The sequence below is a fragment of the Pleurodeles waltl genome, chromosome 9 (genome assembly GCF_031143425.1).
Source record: "Pleurodeles waltl isolate 20211129_DDA chromosome 9, aPleWal1.hap1.20221129, whole genome shotgun sequence".
In the NCBI taxonomy this organism is placed as follows: Eukaryota; Metazoa; Chordata; class Amphibia; order Caudata; family Salamandridae; genus Pleurodeles; species Pleurodeles waltl.
The window spans coordinates 709,506,134-709,526,997 of NC_090448.1; the positions used below are offsets into that span (position 1 = coordinate 709,506,134).

The window sequence follows — 20,864 nt, forward strand, 5'->3', positions numbered from 1 at the left end:
TTTTTTAGCCAAATTTTGAGGTTTGCAAAGTATTCTGGGTAACAGAACCTGGTCCGAGCCCCGCAAGTCACCCCATCTTATATTCCCCTAGCTCTCTAGTTTTCAGAAATGCACAGATTTGGTAGGTTTCCCTAGGTGCCGGCTGAGCTAGAAGCCAAAATCTACAGGTAGGCACTTCGCAAAAAACACTTCTGTTTTCTTTCAAAAATTTGGATGTGTCCACGTTGCGCTTTGGGGCGTTTCCTGTCGCGGGCGCTAGGCCCACCCACACAAGTGAGGTATAATTTTTATCGGGAGACTTGGGGGAATGCTGGGTGGAAGGAAATTTGTGGCTCCTCTCAGATTCCAGAACTTTCTGCCACAGAAATATGAGGAACATGTGTTTTTTTAGCCAAATTTTGAGGTTTGCAAAGGATTCTGGGTAACAGAACCTGGTCCGAGCCCCGCAAGTCACCGCATCTTGGATTCCCCTAGGTCTCTAGTTTTCAGAAATGCACAGATTTGGTAGGTTTCCCTACGTGCCGGCTGAGCTAGAAGCCAAAATCTACAGGTAGGCACTTCGCAAAAAACACCTCTGTTTTCTTTCAAAAATTTGGATGTGTCCACGTTGCGCTTTGGGGCGTTTCCTGTCGCGGGCGCTAGGCCCACCCACACAAGTGAGGTATCATTTTTATCGGGAGACTTGGGGGAACGCTGGGTGGAAGGAAATTTGTGGCTCCTCTCAGATTCCAGAACTTTCTGCCACAGAAATATGAGGAACATGTGTTTTATTAGCCAAATTTTGAGGTTTGCAAAGGATTCTGGGTAACAGAACCTGGTCCGAGCCCCGCAAGTCACCGCATCTTGGATTCCCCTAGGTCTCTAGTTTTCAGAAATGCACAGGTTTGGTAGGTTTCCCTAGGTGCCGGCTAAGCTACAGGCCAAAATCTACAGGTAGGCACTTCGTAAAAAACACCTCTGTTTTCTTTCAAAAATTTGGATGTGTCCATGTTGCGCTTTGGGGCGTTTCCTGTCGTGGGCGCTAGGCCCACCCACACAAGTGAGGCATCATTTTTATCGGGAGACTTGGGGGAACGCTGGGTGGAAGGAAATTTGTGGCTCCTCTCAGATTCCAGAACTTTCTGCCACAGAAATGTGAGGAACATTTGTTTTTTAGCCAAATTTTGAGGTTTGCAAAGTATTCTGGGTAACAGAACCTGGTCCGAGCCCCGCAAGTCACCCCATCTTGGATTCCCCTAGCTCTCTAGTTTTCAGAAATGCACAGATTTGGTAGGTTTCCCTAGGTGCCGGCTGAGCTAGAAGCCAAAATCTACAGGTAGGCACTTCGCAAAAAACACTTCTGTTTTCTTTCAAAAATTTGGATGTGTCCACGTTGCGCTTTGGGGCGTTTCCTGTCGCGGGCGCTAGGCCCACCCACACAAGTGAGGTATAATTTTTATCGGGAGACTTGGGGGAATGCTGGGTGGAAGGAAATTTGTGGCTCCTCTCAGATTCCAGAACTTTCTGCCACAGAAATATGAGGAACATGTGTTTTTTTAGCCAAATTTTGAGGTTTGCAAAGGATTCTGGGTAACAGAACCTGGTCCGAGCCCCGCAAGTCACCGCATCTTGGATTCCCCTAGGTCTCTAGTTTTCAGAAATCCACAGGTTTGGTAGGTTTCCCGAGGTGCCGGCTGAGCTACAGGCCAAAATCTACAGGTAGGCACTTCGCAAAAAACACCTCTGTTTTCTTTCCAAAATTTGGATGTGTCCATGTTGCGCTTTGGGGCGTTTCCTGTCGTGGGCGCTAGGCCCACCCACACAAGTGAGGTATCATTTTTATCGGGAGACTTGGGGGAACGCTGGGTGGAAGGAAATTTGTGGCTCCTTTCAGATTCCAGAACTTTCTGCCACAGAAATGTGAGGAACATGTGTTTTTTTTGCCAAATTTTGAGGTTTGCAAAAGATTCTGGGTAACAGAACCTGGTCCGAGCCCCGCAAGTCACCCCATCTTGGATTCCCCTAGGTCTCTAGTTTTCAGAAATGCACAGGTTTGGTAGGTTTCCCTAGGTGCCGGCTGAGCTAGAGGCCAAAATGTACAGGTAGGCACTTCACAAAAAACACCTCAGTTTTCTTTCAAAAATTTGGATGTGTCCACGTTGCGCTTTGGGGCGTTTCCTGTCGCGGTCGCTAGGCCTACCCACACAAGTGAGGTATCATTTTTATCGGGAGACTTGGGGGAACGCTGGGTGGAAGGAAATTTGTGGCTCCTCTCAGATTCCAGAACTTTCTGCCACAGAAATATGAGGAACATGTGTTTTTTTAGCCACATTTTGAGGTTTGCAAAGGATTCTGGGTAACAGAACCTGGTCCGAGCCCCGCAAGTCACCCCATCTTGGATTCCCCTAGGTCTCTAGTTTTCAGAAATGCACAGGTTTGGTAGGTTTCCCTAGGTGCCGGCTGAGCTACAGGCCAAAATCTACAGGTAGGCACTTCGCAAAAAACACCTCTGTTTTCTTTCAAAAATTTGGATGTGTCCATGTTGCGCTTTGGGGCATTTCCTGTCGCAGGCGCTAGGCCCACCCACACAAGTGAGGAATCATTTTTATCGGGAGACTTGGGGGAACGCTGGGTGGAAGGAAATTTGTGGCTCCTCTCAGATTCCAGAACTTTCTGCCACAGAAATTTGAGGAACATGTGTTTTTTTAGCCAAATTTTGAGGTTTGCAAAGGATTCTGGGTAACAGAACCTGGTCCGAACCCCGCAAGTCACCCCATCTTGGATTCCCCTAGGTCTCTAGTTTTCAGAAATGCACAGGTTTGGTAGGTTTCCCTAGGTGCCGGCTGAGCTAGTGGCCAAAATCTATAGGTAGGCACTTCGCAAAAAACACCTCTGTTATGTTTCAAAAATTTGGATGTGTCCACGTTGCGCTTTGGGGCGTTTCCTGTCGCGGGCGCTAGGCCTACCCACACAAGTGAGGTATCATTTTTATCGGGAGACTTGGGGGAACGCTGGGTGGCAGGAAATTTGTGGCTCCTCTCAGATTCCAGAACTTTCTGCCACAGAAATGTGAGGAACATGTGTTTTTTAGCCAAATTTTGAGGTTTGCAAAGGATTCTGGGTAACAGAACCTGGTCCGAGCCCCGCAAGTCACCCCATCTTGGATTCCCCTAGATCTCTAGTTTTCAGAAATGCACAGATTTGGTAGGTTTCCCTAGGTGCCGGCTGAGCTAGAAGCCAAAATCTACAGGTAGGCACTTCGCAAAAAACACCTCTGTTTTCTTTCAAAAATTTGGATGTGTCCACGTTGCGCTTTGGGGCGTTTCCTGTCGCGGGCGCTAGGCCCACCCACACAAGTGAGGTATCATTTTTATCGGGAGACTTGGGGGAACGCTGGGTGGAAGGAAATTTGTGGCTCCTCTCAGATTCCAGAACTTTCTGCCACAGAAATGTGAGGAACATGTGTTTTTTAGCCAAATTTTGAGGTTTGCAAAGGATTCTGGGTAACAGAACCTGGTCCGAGCCCCGCAAGTCACCCCATCTTTGATTCCCCTAGATCTCTAGTTTTCAGAAATGCACAGATTTGGTAGGTTTCCCTAGGTGCCGGCTGAGCTAGAAGCCAAAATCTACAGGTAGGCACTTCGCAAAAAACACCTCTGTTTTCTTTCAAAAATTTGGATGTGTCCACTTTGCGCTTTGGGGCGTTTCCTGTCGCGGGCGCTAGGCCCACCCACACAAGTGAGGTATAATTTTTATCGGGAGACTTGGGGGAACGCTGGGTGGAAGGAAATTTGTGGCTCCTCTCAGATTCCAGAACTTTCTGCCACAGAAATATGAGGAACATGTGTTTTTTTAGCCAAATTTTGAGGTTTGCAAAGGATTCTGGGTAACAGAACCTGGTCCGAGCCCCGCAAGTCACCGCATCTTGGATTCCCCTAGGTCTCTAGTTTTCATAAATGCACAGGTTTGGTAGGTTTCCCTAGGTGCCGGCTGAGCTACAGGCCAAAATCTACAGGTAGGCACTTCGCAAAAAACACCTCTGTTTTCTTTCAAAAATTTGGATGTGTCCATGTTGCGCTTTGGGGCATTTCCTGTCGCAGGCGCTAGGCCCACCCACACAAGTGAGGTATCATTTTTATCGGGAGACTTGGGGGAACGCTGGGTGGAAGGAAATTTGTGGCTCCTCTCAGATTCCAGAACTTTCTGCCACAGAAATTTGAGGAACATGTGTTTTTTTAGCCAAATTTTGAGGTTTGCAAAGGATTCTGGGTAACAGAACCTGGTCCGAACCCCGCAAGTCACCCCATCTTGGATTCCCCTAGGTCTCTAGTTTTCAGAAATGCACAGGTTTGGTAGGTTTCCCTAGGTGCCGGCTGAGCTAAAGGACAAAATCTACAGGTAGGCACTTCGCAAAAAACACCTCTGTTATGTTTCAAAAATTTGGATGTGTCCACGTTGCGCTTTGGGGCGTTTCCGGTCGCAGGCGCTAGGCCTACCCACATAATGAGGTATCATTTTTATCGGGAGACTTGGGGGAACGATGGGTGGAAGGAAATTTGTGGCTCTTCTCAGATTCCAGAACTTTCTGCCACAGAAATATGAGGAACATGTGTTTTTTTTAACAAATTTTGAGGTTTGCAAAGGATTCTGGGTAACAGAACCTGGTCCGAGCCCCGCAAGTCACCCCATCTTGGATTCCCCTAGGTCTCTAGTTTTCAGAAATGCACAGGTTTGGTAGGTTTCCCTAGATGCCGGCTGAGCTACAGGCCAAAATCTACAGGTAGGCACTTTGCAACAAACACCTCTGTTTTCTTTCAAAAATTTGGATGTGTCCATGTTGCGCTTTGGGGCGTTTCCTGTCGCGGGTGCTAGGCCCACCCACACAAGTGAGGTATCATTTTTATCGGGAGACTTGGGGGAACGCTGGGTGGAAGGACATTTGTGGCTCCTCTCAGATTCCAGAACTTTCTGCCACAGAAATGTGAGGAACATGTGTTTTTTTAGCCAAATTTTGAGGTTTGCTAAGGATTCTGGGTAACAGAACCTGGTCCGAGCCCCGCAAGTCACCCCTCCTTGGATTCCCCTAGGTCTCTAGTTTTCAGAAATGCACAGGTTTGGTAGGTTTCCCTAGGTGCCGGCTGAGCTAGAGGCCAAAATCTACAGGTAGGCACTTCGCAAAAAAACACCTCTGTTTTCTTTAAAAAATTTGGATGTGTCCACGTTGCGCTTTGGGGCGTTTCCTGTCGCGGGCGCTAGGCCTACCCACACAAGTGAGGTATCATTTTTATCGGGAGACTTGGGGGAACGCTGGGTGGAAGGAAATTTGTGGCTCCTCTCAGATTCCAGAACTTTCTGCCACAGAAATGTGAGGAACATGTGTTTTTTTAGCCAAATTTTGAGGTTTGCAAAGGATTCTGGGTAACAGAACCTGGTCCGAGCCCTGCAAGTAACCCTATCTTGGATTCCCCTAGGTCTCTAGTTGTCAGAAACGCACAGGTTTGGTAGGTTTCCCTAGGTGCCGGCTGAGCTAGAGGCCAAAATCTACAGGTAGGCACTTCGCAAAAAACACCTCTGTTTTCTTTAAATAATTTGGATGTGTCCACGTTGCGCTTTGGGGCGTTTCCTGTCGCGGGCGCTAGGCCTACCCACACAAGTGAGGTATCATTTTTATCGGGAGACTTGGGGAAACGCTGGGTGGAAGGAAATTTGTGGCTCCTCTCAGATTCCAGAACTTTCTGCCACAGAAATGTGAGGAACATGTGTTTTTTTAGCCAAATTGTGAGGTTTGCAAAGGATTCTGGGTAACAGAACCTGGTCCGAGCCCCGCAAGTCACCCCATCTTGGATTCCCCTAGGTCTCTAGTTTTCAGAAATGCACAGGTTTGGTAGGTTTCCCTAGGTGCCGGCTGAGCTACAGGCCAAAATCTACAGGTAGGCACTTCGCAAAAAACACCTCTGTTTTCTTTCAAAAATTTGGATGTGTCCATGTTGCGCTTTGGGGCATTTCCTGTCGCAGGCGCTAGGCCCACCCACACAAGTGAGGTATCATTTTTATCGGGAGACTTGGGGGAACGCTGGGTGGAAGGAAATTTGTGGCTCCTCTCAGATTCCAGAACTTTCTGCCACAGAAATGTGAGGAACATGTGTTTTTTTTGCCAAATTTTGAGGTTTGCAAAGGATTCTGGGTAACAGAACCTGGTCCGAGCCCTGCAAGTAACCCTATCTTGGATTCCCCTAGGTCTCTAGTTTTCAGAAATGCACAGGTTTGGTAGGTTTCCTTAGGTGCCGGCTGAGCTAGAGGCCAAAATCTACAGGTAGGACCTTCGCAAAAAACACCTCTGTTTCCTTTAAAAAATGTGGATGTGTCCACGTTGCGCTTTGGGGCGTTTCCTGCCGCGGGCGCTAGGACTACCCACACAAGTGAGGTATCATTTTTATCGGGAGACTTGGGGAAACGCTGGGTGGAAGGAAATTTGTGGCTCCTCTCAGATTCCAGAACTTTCTCCCACAGAAATGTGAGGAACATGTGTTTTTTTAGCCAAATTTTGAGGTTTGCTAAGGATTCTGGGTAACAGAACCTGGTCCGAGCCCCACAAGTCACCCCTCCTTGGATTCCCCTAGGTCTCTAGTTTTCAGAAATGCACAGGTTTGGTAGGTTTCCCTAGGTGCCGGCTGAGCTAGAGGCCAAAATCTACAGGTAGGCACTTCGCAAAAAACACCTCTGTTTTCTTTCAAAAATTTGGATGTGTCCACGTTGCGCTTTGGGGCGTCTCCTGTCGCGGGCGCTAGGCCCACCCACACAAATGAGGTATCATTTTTATCGGGAGACTTGGGGGAACGCTGGGTGGAAGGAAATTTGTGGCTCCTCTCAGATTCCAGAACTTTCTGCCACAGAAATGTGAGGAAATGTGTTTTTTTAGCCAAATTTTGAGGTTTGTAAAGGATTCTGGGTAACAGAACCTGGTCCGAGCCCCACAAGTCACCCCTTCTTGGATTCCCCTAGGTCTCTAGTGTTCATAAATGCACAGGTTTGGTAGGTTTCCCTAGGTGCCGGCTGAGCTAGAGGCCAAAATCTACAGGTAGGCACTTCGTAAAAAACACCTCTGTTTTCTTTAAAAAATGTGGATGTGTCCACGTTGCGCTTTGGGGCGTTTCCTGTCGCGGGCGCTAGGCCTACCCACACAAGTGAGGTATCATTTTTATCGGGAGACTTGGGGGAACGCTGGGTGGAAGGAAATTGGTGGCTCCTCTCAGATTCCAGAACTTTCTGCCACAGAAATGTGAGGAACATGTGTTTTTTAGCCAAATTTTGAGGTTTGCAAAGGATTCTGGGTAACAGAACCTGGTCCGAGCCCCGCAAGTCACCCCATCTTGGATTCCCCTAGATCTCTAGTTTTCAGAAATGCACAGATTTGGTAGGTTTCCCTAGGTGCCGGCTGAGCTAGAAGCCAAAATCTACAGGTAGGCACTTCGCAAAAAACACCTCTGTTTTCTTTCAAAAATTTGGATGTGTCCACGTTGCGCTTTGGGGCGTTTCCTGTCGCGGGCGCTAGGCCCACCCACACAAGTGAGGTATCATTTTTATCGGGAGACTTGGGGGAACGCTGGGTGGAAGGAAATTTGTGGCTCCTCTCAGATTCCAGAACTTTCTGCCACAGAAATATGAGGAACATGTGTTTTTTTAGCCAAATTTTGAGGTTTGCAAAGGATTCTGGGTAACAGAACCTGGTCCGAGCCCCGCAAGTCACCGCATCTTGGATTCCCCTAGGTCTCTAGTTTTCAGAAATGCACAGGTTTGGTAGGTTTCCCTAGGTGCCGGCTGAGCTACAGGCCAAAATCTACAGGTAGGCACTTCGCAAAAAACACCTCTGTTTTCTTTCAAAAATTTGGATGTGTCCATGTTGCGCTTTGGGGCGTTTCCTGTCGTGGGCGCTAGGCCCACCCACACAAGTGAGGCATCATTTTTATCGGGAGACTTGGGGGAACGCTGGGTGGAAGGAAATTTGTGGCTCCTCTCAGATTCTAGAACTTTCTGCCACAGAAATGTGAGGAACATGTGTTTTTTAGCCAAATTTTGAGGTTTGCAAAGTATTCTGGGTAACAGAACCTGGTCCGAGCCCCGCAAGTCACCCCATCTTGGATTCCCCTAGCTCTCTAGTTTTCAGAAATGCACAGATTTGGTAGGTTTCCCTAGGTGCCGGCTGAGCTAGAAGCCAAAATCTACAGGTAGGCACTTCGCAAAAAACACTTCTGTTTTCTTTCAAAAATTTGGATGTGTCCACGTTGCGCTTTGGGGCGTTTCCTGTCGCGGGCGCTACGCCCACCCACACAAGTGAGGTATAATTTTTATCGGGAGACTTGGGGGAATGCTGGGTGGAAGGAAATTTGTGGCTCCTCTCAGATTCCAGAACTTTCTGCCACAGAAATATGAGGAACATGTGTTTTTTTAGCCAAATTTTGAGGTTTGCTAAGGATTCTGGGTAACAGAACCTGGTCCGAGCCCCGCAAGTCACCCCATCTTGGATTCCCCTAGGTCTCTAGTTTTCAGAAATGCACAGGTTTGGTAGGTTTCCCGAGGTGCCGGCTGAGCTACAGGCCAAAATCTACAGGTAGGCACTTCGCAAAAAACACCTCTGTTTTCTTTCAAAAATTTGGATGTGTCCATGTTGCGCTTTGGGGCGTTTCCTGTCGCGGGCGCTAGGCCCACCCACACAAGTGAGGTATCATTTTTATCGGGAGACTTGGGGGAACGCTGGGTGGAAGGAAATTTGTGGCTCCTTTCAGATTCCAGAACTTTCTGCCACAGAAATGTGAGGAACATGTGTTTTTTTTGCCAAATTTTGAGGTTTGCAAAAGATTCTGGGTAACAGAACCTGGTCCGAGCCCCGCAAGTCACCCCATCTTGGATTCCCCTAGGTCTCTAGTTTTCAGAAATGCACAGGTTTGGTAGGTTTCCCTAGGTGCCGGCTGAGCTAGAGGCCAAAATGTACAGGTAGGCACTTCGCAAAAAACACCTCAGTTTTCTTTCAAAAATTTGGATGTGTCCACGTTGCGCGTTGGGGCGTTTCCTGTCGCGGTCGCTAGGCCTACCCACACAAGTGAGGTATCATTTTTATCGGGAGACTTGGGGGAACGCTGGGTGGAAGGAAATGTGTGGCTCCTCTCAGATTCCAGAACTTTCTGCCACAGAAATATGAGGAACATGTGTTTTTTTAGCCACATTTTGAGGTTTGCAAAGGATTCTGGGTAACAGAACCTGGTCCGAGCCCCGCAAGTCACCCCATCTTGGATTCCCCTAGGTCTCTAGTTTTCAGAAATGCACAGGTTTGGTAGGTTTCCCTAGGTGCCGGCTGAGCTACAGGCCAAAATCTACAGGTAGGCACTTCGCAAAAAACACCTCTGTTTTCTTTCAAAAATTTGGATGTGTCCATGTTGCGCTTTGGGGCATTTCCTGTCGCAGGCGCTAGGCCCACCCACACAAGTGAGGTATCATTTTTATCGGGAGACTTGGGGGAACGCTGGGTGGAAGGAAATTTGTGGCTCCTCTCAGATTCCAGAACTTTCTGCCACAGAAATTTGAGGAACATGTGTTTTTTTAGCCAAATTTTGAGGTTTGCAAAGGATTCTGGGTAACAGAACCTGGTCCGAACCCGCAAGTCACCCCATCTTGGATTCCCCTAGGTCTCTAGTTTTCAGAAATGCACAGGTTTGGTAGGTTTCCCTAGGTGCCGGCTGAGCTACAGGCCAAAATCTACAGGTAGGCACTTCGCAAAAAACACCTCTGTTTTCTTTAAAAAATTTGGATGTGTCCATGTTGTGCTTTGGGGCGTTTCCTGTCGCGGGCGCTAGGCCCACCCACACAAGTGAGGTATCATTTTTATCGGGAGACTTGGGGGAACGCTGGGTGGAAGGAAATTTGTGGCTCCTCTCAGATTCCAGAACTTTCTGCCACAGAAATGTGAGGAACATGTGTTTTTTTTGCCAAATTTTGAGGTTTGCAAAAGATTCTGGGTAACAGAACCTGGTCCGAGCCCCGCAAGTCACCCCATCTTGGATTCCCCTAGGTCTCTAGTTTTCAGAAATGCACAGGTTTGATAGGTTTCCCTAGGTGCCGGCTGAGCTAGAGGCCAAAATGTACAGGTAGGCACTTCGCAAAAAACACCTCTGTTTTCTTTCAAAAATTTGGATGTGTCCACGTTGCGCTTTGGGGCGTTTCCTGTCGCGGTCGCTAGGCCTACCCACACAAGTGAGGTATCATTTTTATCGGGAGACTTGGGGGAACGCTGGGTGGATGGAAATTTGTGGCTCCTCTCAGATTCCAGAACTTTCTGCCACAGAAATGTGAGGAACATGTGTTTTTTTTGCCAAATTTTGAGGTTTGCAAAGGATTCTGGGTAACAGAACCTGGTCCGAGCCCTGCAAGTAACCCTATCTTGGATTCCCCTAGGTCTCTAGTTTTCAGAAATGCACAGGTTTGGTAGGTTTCCCTAGGTGCCGGCTGAGCTACAGGCCAAAATCTACAGGTAGGCACTTCGCAAAAAACACCTCTGTTTTCTTTCAAAAATTTGGATGTGTCCATGTTGCGCTTTGGGGCGTTTCCTGTCGCAGGCGCTAGGCCTACCCACACAATGAGGTATCATTTTTATCGGGAGACTTGGGGGAACGCTGGGTGGAAGGAAATTTGTGGCTCCACTCAGATTCCAGAACTTTCTGCCACAGAAATATGAGGAACATGTGTTTTTTTAGCCACATTTTGAGGTTTGCAAAGGATTCTGGGTAACAGAACCTGGTCCGAGCCCCGCAAGTCACCCGATCTTGGACTCCCCTAGGTCTCTAGTTTTCAGAAATGCACAGGTTTGGTAGGTTTCCCTAGGTGCCGGCTGAGCTACAGGCCAAAATCTACAGGTAGGCACTTCGCAACAAACACCTCTGTTTTCTTTCAAAAATGTGGATGTGTCCATGTTGCGCTTTGGGGCGTTTTTCTGTCGCGGGTGCTAGGCCCACCCACACAAGTGAGGTATCATTTTTATCGGGAGACTTGGGGGAACGCTGGGTGGAAGGAAATTTGTGGCTCCTCTCAGATTCCAGAACTTTCTGCCACAGAAATATGAGGAACATGTGTTTTTTTAGCCAAATTTTGAGGTTTGCAAAGGATTCTGGGTAACAGAACCTGGTCCGAGCCCTGCAAGTAACCCTATCTTGGATTCCCCTAGGTCTCTAGTTTTCAGAAATGCACAGGTTTGGTAGGTTTCCCTAGGTGCCGGCTGAGCTACAGGCCAAAATCTACAGGTAGGCACTTCGTAAAAAACACCTCTGTTTTCTTTCAAAAATTTGGATGTGTCCATCTTGCGCTTTGGGGCGTTTCCTGTCGCGGGCGCTAGGCCTACCCACACAAGTGAGGTATCATTTTTATCGGGAGACTTTGGGGAACGCTGGGTGGAAGGAAATTTGTGGCTCCTCTCAGATTCCAGAACTTTCTGCCACAGAAATGTGAGGAACATGTGTTTTTTTAGCCAAATTTTGAGGTTTGCAAAGGATTCTGGGTAACAGAACCTGGTCCGAGCTCCGCAAGTCACCCCTCCTTGGATTCCCCTAGGTCTCTAGTTTTCAGAAATGCACAGGTTTGGTAGGTTTCCCTAGGTGCCGGCTGAGCTAGAGGCCAAAATCTACAGGTAGGCACATCGCAAAAAACACATCTGTTTTCTTTCAAAAATTTGGATGTGTCCACGTTGCGCTTTGGGGCGTTTCCTGTTGCGGGCGCTAGGCCTACCCACACAAGTGAGGTATCATTTTTATCGGGAGACTTGGTGGAACGCTGGGTGGAAGAAAATTTGTGGCTCCTCTCAGATTCCAGAACTTTCTGCCACAGAAATATGAGGAACATGTGTTTTTTTAGCCAAATTTTGAGGTTTGCAAAGGATTCTGGGTAACAGAACCTGGTCCGAGCCCCGCAAGTCACCGCATCTTGGATTCCCCTAGGTCTCTAGTTTTCAGAAATGCACAGGTTTGGTAGGTTTCCCTAGGTGCCGGCTGAGCTACAGGCCAAAATCTACAGGTAGGCACTTCGCAAAAAACACCTCTGTTTTCTTTCAAAAATTTGGATGTGTCCATGTTGTGCTTTGGGGCGTTTCCTGTCGCGGGCGCTAGGCCCACCCACACAAGTGAGGTATCATTTTTATCGGGAGACTTGGGGGAACGCTGGGTGGAAGGAAATTTGTGGCTCCTCTCAGATTCCAGAACTTTCTGCCACAGAAATGTGAGGAACATGTGTTTTTTTTGGCCAAATTTTGAGGTTTGCAAAAGATTCTGGGTAACAGAACCTGGTCCGAGCCCCGCAAGTCACCCCATCTTGGATTCCCCTAGGTCTCTAGTTTTCAGAAATGCACAGGTTTGGTAGGTTTCCCTAGGTGCCGGCTGAGCTAGAGGCCAAAATGTACAGGTAGGCACTTCGCAAAAAACACCCCTGTTTTCTTTCAAAAATTTGGATGTGTCCACGTTGCGCTTTGGGGCGTTTCTTGTCGCGGTCGCTAGGCCTACCCACACAAGTGAGGTATCATTTTTATCGGGAGACTTGGGGGAACGCTGGGTGGATGGAAATTTGTGGCTCCTCTCAGATTCCAGAACTTTCTGCCACAGAAATGTGAGGAACATGTGTTTTTTTTGCCAAATTTTGAGGTTTGCAAAGGATTCTGGGTAACAGAACCTGGTCCGAGCCCTGCAAGTAACCCTATCTTGGATTCCCCTAGGTCTCTAGTTTTCAGAAATGCACAGGTTTGGTAGGTTTCCCTAGGTGCCGGCTGAGCTACAGGCCAAAATCTACAGGTAGGCACTTCGCAAAAAACACCTCTGTTTTCTTTCAAAAATTTGGATGTGTCCATGTTGCGCTTTGGGGCGTTTCCTGTCGCAGGCGCTAGGTGTACCCACACAATGAGGTATCATTTTTATAGGGAGACTTGGGGGAACGCTGGGTGGAAGGAAATTTGTGGCTCCACTCAGATTCCAGAACTTTCTGCCACAGAAATATGAGGAACATGTGTTTTTTTAGCCACATTTTGAGGTTTGCAAAGGATTCTGGGTAACTGAACCTGGTCCGAGCCCCGCAAGTCACCCGATCTTGGACTCCCCTAGGTCTCTAGTTTTCAGAAATGCACAGGTTTGGTAGGTTTCCCTAGGTGCCGGCTGAGCTACAGGCCAAAATCTACAGGTAGGCACTTCGCAACAAACACCTCTGTTTTCTTTCAAAAATGTGGATGTGTCCATGTTGCGCTTTGGGGCGTTTTTCTGTCGCGGGTGCTAGGCCCACCCGCACAAGTGAGGTATCATTTTTATCGGGAGACTTGGGGGAACGCTGGGTGGAAGGAAATTTGTGGCTCCTCTCAGATTCCAGAACTTTCTGCCACAGAAATGTGAGGAACATGTGTTTTTTTAGCCAAATTTTGAGGTTTGCAAAGGATTCTGGGTAACAGAACCTGGTCCGAGCCCTGCAAGTAACCCTATCTTGGATTCCCCTAGGTCTCTAGTTTTCAGAAATGCACAGGTTTGGTAGGTTTCCCTAGGTGCCGGCTGAGCTAGAGGCCAAAATCTACAGGTAGGCACTTCGTAAAAAACACCTCTGTTTTCTTTCAAAAATTTGGATGTGTCCATGTTGCGCTTTGGGGCGTTTCCTGTCGCAGGCGCTAGGCCTACCCACACAATGAGGTATAATTTTTATCGGGAGACTTGGGGGAACGCTGGGTGGAAGGAAATTTGTGGCTCCACTCAGATTCCAGAACTTTCTGCCACAGAAATATGAGGAACATGTGTTTTTTTAGCCACATTTTGAGGTTTGCAAAGGATTCTGGGTAACAGAACCTGGTCTGAGCCCCGCAAGTCACCCGATCTTGGACTCCCCTAGGTCTCTAGTTTTCAGAAATGCACAGGTTTGGTAGGTTTCCCTAGGTGCCGGCTGAGCTACAGGCCAAAATCTACAGGTAGGCACTTCGTAAAAAACACCTCTGTTTTCTTTCAAAAATTTGGATGTGTCCATCTTGCGCTTTGGGGCGTTTCCTGTCGCGGGCGCTAGGCCTACCCACACAAGTGAGGTATCATTTTTATCGGGAGACTTTGGGGAACGCTGGGTGGAAGGAAATTTGTGGCTCCTCTCAGATTCCAGAACTTTCTCCCACAGAAATGTGAGGAACATGTGTTTTTTTAGCCATATTTTGGGGCTTGCTAAGGATTCTGGGTAACAGAACCTGGTCCGAGCCCCGCTTGTCACCCCTCCTTGGATTCCCCTAGGTCTCTAGTTTTCAGAAATGCACAGGTTTGGTAGGTTTCCCTAGGTGCCGGCTGAGCTAGAGGCCAAAATCTACAGGTAGGCACTTCGCAAAAAACACCTCTGTTTTCTTTCAAAAATTTGGATGTGTCCACGTTGCGCTTTGGGGCGTTTCCTGTCGCGGTCGCTAGGTCTACCCACACAAGTGAGGTATAATTTTTATCGGGAGACTTGGGGGAACGCTGGGCGGAAGGAAATTTGTGGGTCCTCTCAGATTCCAGAACTTTCTGCCATAGAAATGTGAGGAACATGTGTTTTTTTAGCCAAATTTTGAGGTTTGCAAAGGATTCTGGGTAACAGAACCTGGTCCGAGCCCCGCAAGTCACCCCTCCTTGGATTCCCCTAGGTCTCTAGTTTTCAGAAATGCACAGGTTTGGTAGGTTTCCCTAGGTGCCGGGTGAGCTAGAGGCCACCAAAATCTACAGGTAGGCACTTCGCAAAAAACACCTCTGTTTTCTTTAAAATATTTGGATGTGTCCACGTTGCGCTTTGGGGCGTTTCCTGTCGCGGGCGCTATGCCTACCCACACAAGTGAGGTATCATTTTTATCGGGAGACTTGGGGGAACGCTGGGTGGAAGGAAATTTGTGGCTCCTCTCAGATTCCAGAACTTTCTGCCACAGAAATATGAGGAACATGTGTTTTTTTAGTCAAATTTTGAGGTTTGCAAAGGATTCTGGGTAACAGAACCTGTTCCGAGCCCCGCAAGTCACCCCTCCTTGGATTCCCCTAGGTCTCTAGTTTTCAGAAATGCACAGGTTTGGTAGGTTTCCCTAGGTGCCGGCTGAGCTAGAGGCCACCAAAATCTACAGGTAGGCACTTCGCAAAAAACACCTCTGTTTTCTTTAAAAAATGTGGATGTGTCCACGTTGCGCTTTGGGGCGTTTCCTGTCGCGGGCGCTATGCCTACCCACACAAGTGAGGTATCATTTTTATCGGGAGACTTGGGGGAACGCTGGGTGGAAGGAAATTTGTGGCTCCTCTCAGATTCCAGAACTTTCTGCCACAGAAATGTGAGGAACATGTGTTTTTTTAGCCAAATTTTGAGGTTTGCAAAGGATTCTGGGTAACAGAACCTGGTCCGAGCTCCGCAAGTCACCCCTCCTTGGATTCCCCTAGGTCTCTAGTTTTCAGAAATGCACAGGTTTGGTAGGTTTCCCTAGGTGCCGGCTGAGCTAGAGGCCACCAAAATCTACAGGTAGGCACTTCGCAAAAAACACCTCTGTTTTCTTTAAAAAATGTGGATGTGTCCACGTTGCGCTTTGGGGCGTTTCCTGTCGCGGGCGCTATGCCTACCCACACAAGTGAGGTATAATTTTTATCGGGAGACTTGGAGGAACGCTGGGTGGAAGGAAATTTGTGGCTCCTCTCAGATTCCAGAACTTTCTGCCACAGAAATGTGAGGAACATGTGTTTTTTTAGCCAAATTTTGAGGTTTGCAAAGGATTCTGGGTAACAGAACCTGGTCCGAGCCCCGCAAGTCACCCCATCTTGGATTCCCCTAGGTCTCTAGTTTTCAGAAATGCACAGGTTTGGTAGGTTTCCCTAGGTGCCGGCTGAGCTAGAGGCCAAAATGTACAGGTAGGCACTTCGCAAAAAACACCTCTGTTTTCTTTCAAAAATTTGGATGTGTCCACGTTGCGCTTTGGGGCGTTTCCTGTCGCGGTCGCTAGGCCTACCCACACAAGTGAGGTATCATTTTTATCGGGAGACTTGGGGGAACGCTGGGTGGATGGAAATTTGTGGCTCCTCTCAGATTCCAGAACTTTCTGCCACAGAAATGTGAGGAACATGTGTTTTTTTTGCCAAATTTTGAGGTTTGCAAAGGATTCTGGGTAACAGAACCTGGTCCGAGCCCTGCAAGTAACCCTATCTTGGATTCCCCTAGGTCTCTAGTTTTCAGAAATGCACAGGTTTGGTAGGTTTCCCTAGGTGCCGGCTGAGCTACAGGCCAAAATCTACAGGTAGGCACTTCGCAAAAAACACCTCTGTTTTCTTTCAAAAATTTGGATGTGTCCATGTTGCGCTTTGGGGCGTTTCCTGTCGCAGGCGCTAGGCCTACCCACACAATGAGGTATCATTTTTATCGGGAGACTTGGGGGAACGCTGGGTGGAAGGAAATTTGTGGCTCCACTCAGATTCCAGAACTTTCTGCCACAGAAATATGAGGAACATGTGTTTTTTTAGACACATTTTGAGGTTTGCAAAGGATTCTGGGTAACAGAACCTGGTCCGAGCCCCGCAAGTCACCCGATCTTGGACTCCCCTAGGTCTCTAGTTTTCAGAAATGCACAGGTTTGGTAGGTTTCCCTAGGTGCCGGCTGAGCTACAGGCCAAAATCTACAGGTAGGCACTTCGCAACAAACACCTCTGTTTTCTTTCAAAAATGTGGATGTGTCCATGTTGCGCTTTGGGGCGTTTTTCTGTCGCGGGTGCTAGGCCCACCCACACAAGTGAGGTATAATTTTTATCGGGAGACTTGGGGGAACGCTGGGTGGAAGGAAATTTGTGGCTCCTCTCAGATTCCAGAACTTTCTGCCACAGAAATGTGAGGAACATGTGTTTTTTTAGCCAAATTTGGAGGTTTGCAAAGGATTCTGGGTAACAGAACCTGGTCCGAGCCCTGCAAGTAACCCTATCTTGGATTCCCCTAGGTCTCTAGTTTTCAGAAATGCACAGGTTTGCTAGGTTTCCCTAGGTGCCGGCTGAGCTACAGGCCAAAATCTACAGGTAGGCACTTCGTAAAAAACACCTCTGTTTTCTTTCAAAAATTTGGATGTGTCCATGTTGCGCTTTGGGGCGTTTCCTGTCGCAGGCGCTAGGCCTACCCACACAATGAGGTATCATTTTTATCGGGAGACTTGGGGGAACGCTGGGTGGAAGGAAATTTGTGGCTCCACTCAGATTCCAGAACTTTCTGCCACAGAAATATGAGGAACATGTGTTTTTTTAGCCACATTTTGAGGTTTGCAAAGGATTCTGGGTAACAGAACCTGGTCCGAGCCCCGCAAGTCACCCGATCTTGGACTCCCCTAGGTCTCTAGTTTTCAGAAATGCACAGGTTTGGTAGGTTTCCCTAGGTGCCGGCTGAGCTACAGGCCAAAATCTACAGGTAGGCACTTCGCAACAAACACCTCTGTTTTCTTTCAAAAATGTGGATGTGTCCATGTTGCGCTTTGGGGCGTTTTTCTGTCACGGGTGCTAGGCCCACCCACACAAGTGAGGTATCATTTTATCGGGAGACTTGGGGGAACGCTGGGTGGAAGGAAATTTGTGGCTCCTCTCAGATTCCAGAACTTTCTGCCACAGAAATATGAGGAACATGTGTTTTTTTTAGCCACTTTTTGAGGTTTGCAAAGGATTCTGGGTAACAGAACCTGGTCCGAGCCCCGCAAGTCACCCCATCTTGGATTCCCCTAGGTCTCTAGTTTTCAGAAATACACAGGTTTGGGAGGTTTCCCTAGGTGCCGGCTGAGCTAGAGGCCAAAATCTACAGGTAGGCACTTCGCAAAAAACACCTCTGTTTTCTTTCAAAAATTTGGATGTGTCCACGTTGTGCTTTGGGGCGTTTCCTGTCGCGGGCGCTGGCCTACCCACACAAGTGAGGTATAATTTTTATCGGGAGACTTGGGGGAACGCTGGGTGGAAGGAAATTTGTGGCTCCTCTCAGATTCCAGAACTTTCTGCCACAGAAATGTGAGGAACATGTGTTTTGTTAGCCAAATTTTGAGGTTTGCAAAGGATTCTGGGTAACAGAACCTGGTCCGAGCCCCGCAAGTCACCCCTCCTTGGATTCCCCTAGGTCTCTAGTTTTCAGAAATGCACAGGATTGGTAGGTTTCCCTAGGTGCCGGCTGAGCTACAGGCCAAAATCTACAGGTAGGCACTTCGCAAAAAACACCTCTGTTTTCTTTAAAAAATTTGGATGTGTCCATGTTGCGCTTTGGGGCGTTTCCTGTCGCGGGCACTAGGCCCACCCACACAAGTGAGGTATCATTTTTATCGGGAGACTTGGGGGAACGCTGGGTGGAAGGAAATTTGTGGCTCCTCTCAGATTCCAGAACTTTCTGCCACAGAAATATGAGGAACATGTGTTTTTTTAGCCAAATTTGGAGGTTTGCAAAGGATTCTGGGTAACAGAACCTGGTCCGAGCTCCGCAAGTTACCCCATATTGGATTCCCCTAGGTCTCTAGTTTTCAGAAATGCACAGGTTTGGTAGGTTTCCCTAGGTGCCGGCTGAGCTAGAGGCCAAAATCTACAGGTAGGCACTTCGTAAAAAACACATCTGTTTTCTTTAAAAAATTTGGATGTGTCCACGTTGCGCTTTGGGGCGTTTTCCTGTCGCAGGCGCTAGGCCTACCCACACAAGTGAGGTATCATTTTTATCGGGAGACTTGGGGGAACGCTGGGTGGAAGGAAATTTGTGGCTCCTCTCAGATTCCAGAACTTTCTGCCACAGAAATGAGGAACATGTGTTTTTTAGCCAAATGTTGATGTTTGCAAAGGATTCTGGGTAACAGAACCTGGTCCGAGCCCCGCAAGTCACCCCTCCTTGGATTCCCCTAGGTCTCTAGTTTTCAGAAATGCACAGGTTTGGTAGGTTTCCCTAGGTGCCGGCTGAGCTACAGGCCAAAATCTACAGGTAGGCACTTCGCAAAAAAACACCTCTGTTTTCTTTCAAAAATTTGGATGTGTCCATGTTGCGCTTTGGGGCGTTTCCTGTCGCGGGCGCTAGGCCCACCCACACAAGTGAGGTATCATTTTTATAGGGAGACTTGGGGGAACGCTGGGTGGAAGGAAAATTGTGGCTCCTCTCAGATTCGAGAACCTTCTGCCACAGAAATGTGAGGAACATGTGTTTTTTTAGCCACATTATGAGGTTTGCAAAGGATTCTGGGTAACAGAACCTGGTCCGAGCCCCGCAAGTCACCCATTCTTGGATTCCTCTAGGTCTCTAGTTTTCAGAAATGCATAGGTTTGGTAGGTTTCCCTAGGTGGCGGCTGAGCTAGAGGCCAAAATCTACAGGTACGCACTTCGCAAAAAACACCTCTGTTTTCTTTCAAAAATTTGGATGTGTCCACGTTGCGCTTTGGGGCGTTTCCTGTCACGGGCGCTAGGCCTACCCACACAAGTGAGGTATCATTTTTATCGGGAGACTTTGGGGAACGCTGGGTGGAAGGAAATTTGTGGCTCCTCTCAGATTCCAGAACTTTCTCCCACAGAAATGTGAGGAACATGTGTTTTTTTAGCCAAATTTTGGGGCTTGCTAAGGATTCTGGGTAACAGAACCTGGTCCGAGCCCCGCTTGTCACCCCTCCTTGGATTCCCCTAGGTCTCTAGTTTTCAGAAATGCACAGGTTTGGTAGGTTTCCCTAGGTGCCGGCTGAGCTAGAGGCCAAAATCTACAGGTAGGCACTTCGCAAAAAACACCTCTGTTTTCTTTCAAAAATTTGGATGTGTCCACGTTGCGCTTTGGGGCGTTTCCTGTCGCGGTCGCTAGGTCTACCCACACAAGTGAGGTATAATTTTTATCGGGAGACTTGGGGGAACGCTGGGCGGAAGGAAATTTGTGGGTCCTCTCAGATTCCAGAACTTTCTGCCATAGAAATGTGAGGAACATGTGTTTTTTTAGCCAAATTTTGAGGTTTGCAAAGGATTCTGGGTAACAGAACCTGGTCCGAGCCCCGCAAGTCACCCCTCCTTGGATTCCCCTAGGTCTCTAGTTTTCAGAAATGCACAGGTTTGGTAGGTTTCCCTAGGTGCCGGGTGAGCTAGAGGCCACCAAAATCTACAGGTAGGCACTTCGCAAAAAACACCTCTGTTTTCTTTAAAAAATTTGGATGTGTCCACGTTGCGCTTTGGGGCGTTTCCTGTCGCGGGCGCTATGCCTACCCACACAAGTGAGGTATCATTTTTATCGGGAGACTTGGGGGAACGCTGGGTGGAAGGAAATTTGTGGCTCCTCTCAGATTCCAGAACTTTCTGCCACAGAAATATGAGGAACATGTGTTTTTTTAGCCAAATTTTGAGGTTTGCAAAGGATTCTGGGTAACAGAACCTGTTCCGAGCCCCGCAAGTCACCCCTCCTTGGATTCCCCTAGGTCTCTAGTTTTCAGAAATGCACAGGTTTGGTAGGTTTCCCTAGGTGCCGGCTAAGCTAGAGGCCACCAAAATCTACAGGTAGGCACTTCGCAAAAAACACCTCTGTTTTCTTTAAAAAATGTGGATGTGTCCACGTTGCGCTTTGGGGCGTTTCCTGTCGCGGGCGCTATGCCTACCCACACAAGTGAGGTATCATTTTTATCGGGAGACTTGGGGGAACGCTGGGTGGAAGGAAATTTGTGGCTCCTCTCAGATTCCAGAACTTTCTGCCACAGAAATGTGAGGAACATGTGTTTTTTTAGCCAAATTTTGAGGTTTGCAAAGGATTCTGGGTAACAGAACCTGGTCCGAGCTCCGCAAGTCACCCCTCCTTGGATTCCCCTACGTCTCTAGTTTTCAGAAATGCACAGGTTTGGTAGGTTTCCCTAGGTGCCGGCTGAGCTAGAGGCCACCAAAATCTACAGGTAGGC

The 20,864-nt window shown here is 48.1% G+C and overlaps 1 protein-coding gene across 1 annotated transcript in view; it reads right to left on the bottom strand.

Annotated features, from left to right (window-relative positions):
- The window catches only part of LOC138259871 (hypoxia-inducible factor 1-alpha-like), a 917,172-nt gene that overhangs the window by 606,004 nt on the left and 290,304 nt on the right, over positions 1–20,864 (bottom strand). The window lies entirely within an intron of this gene.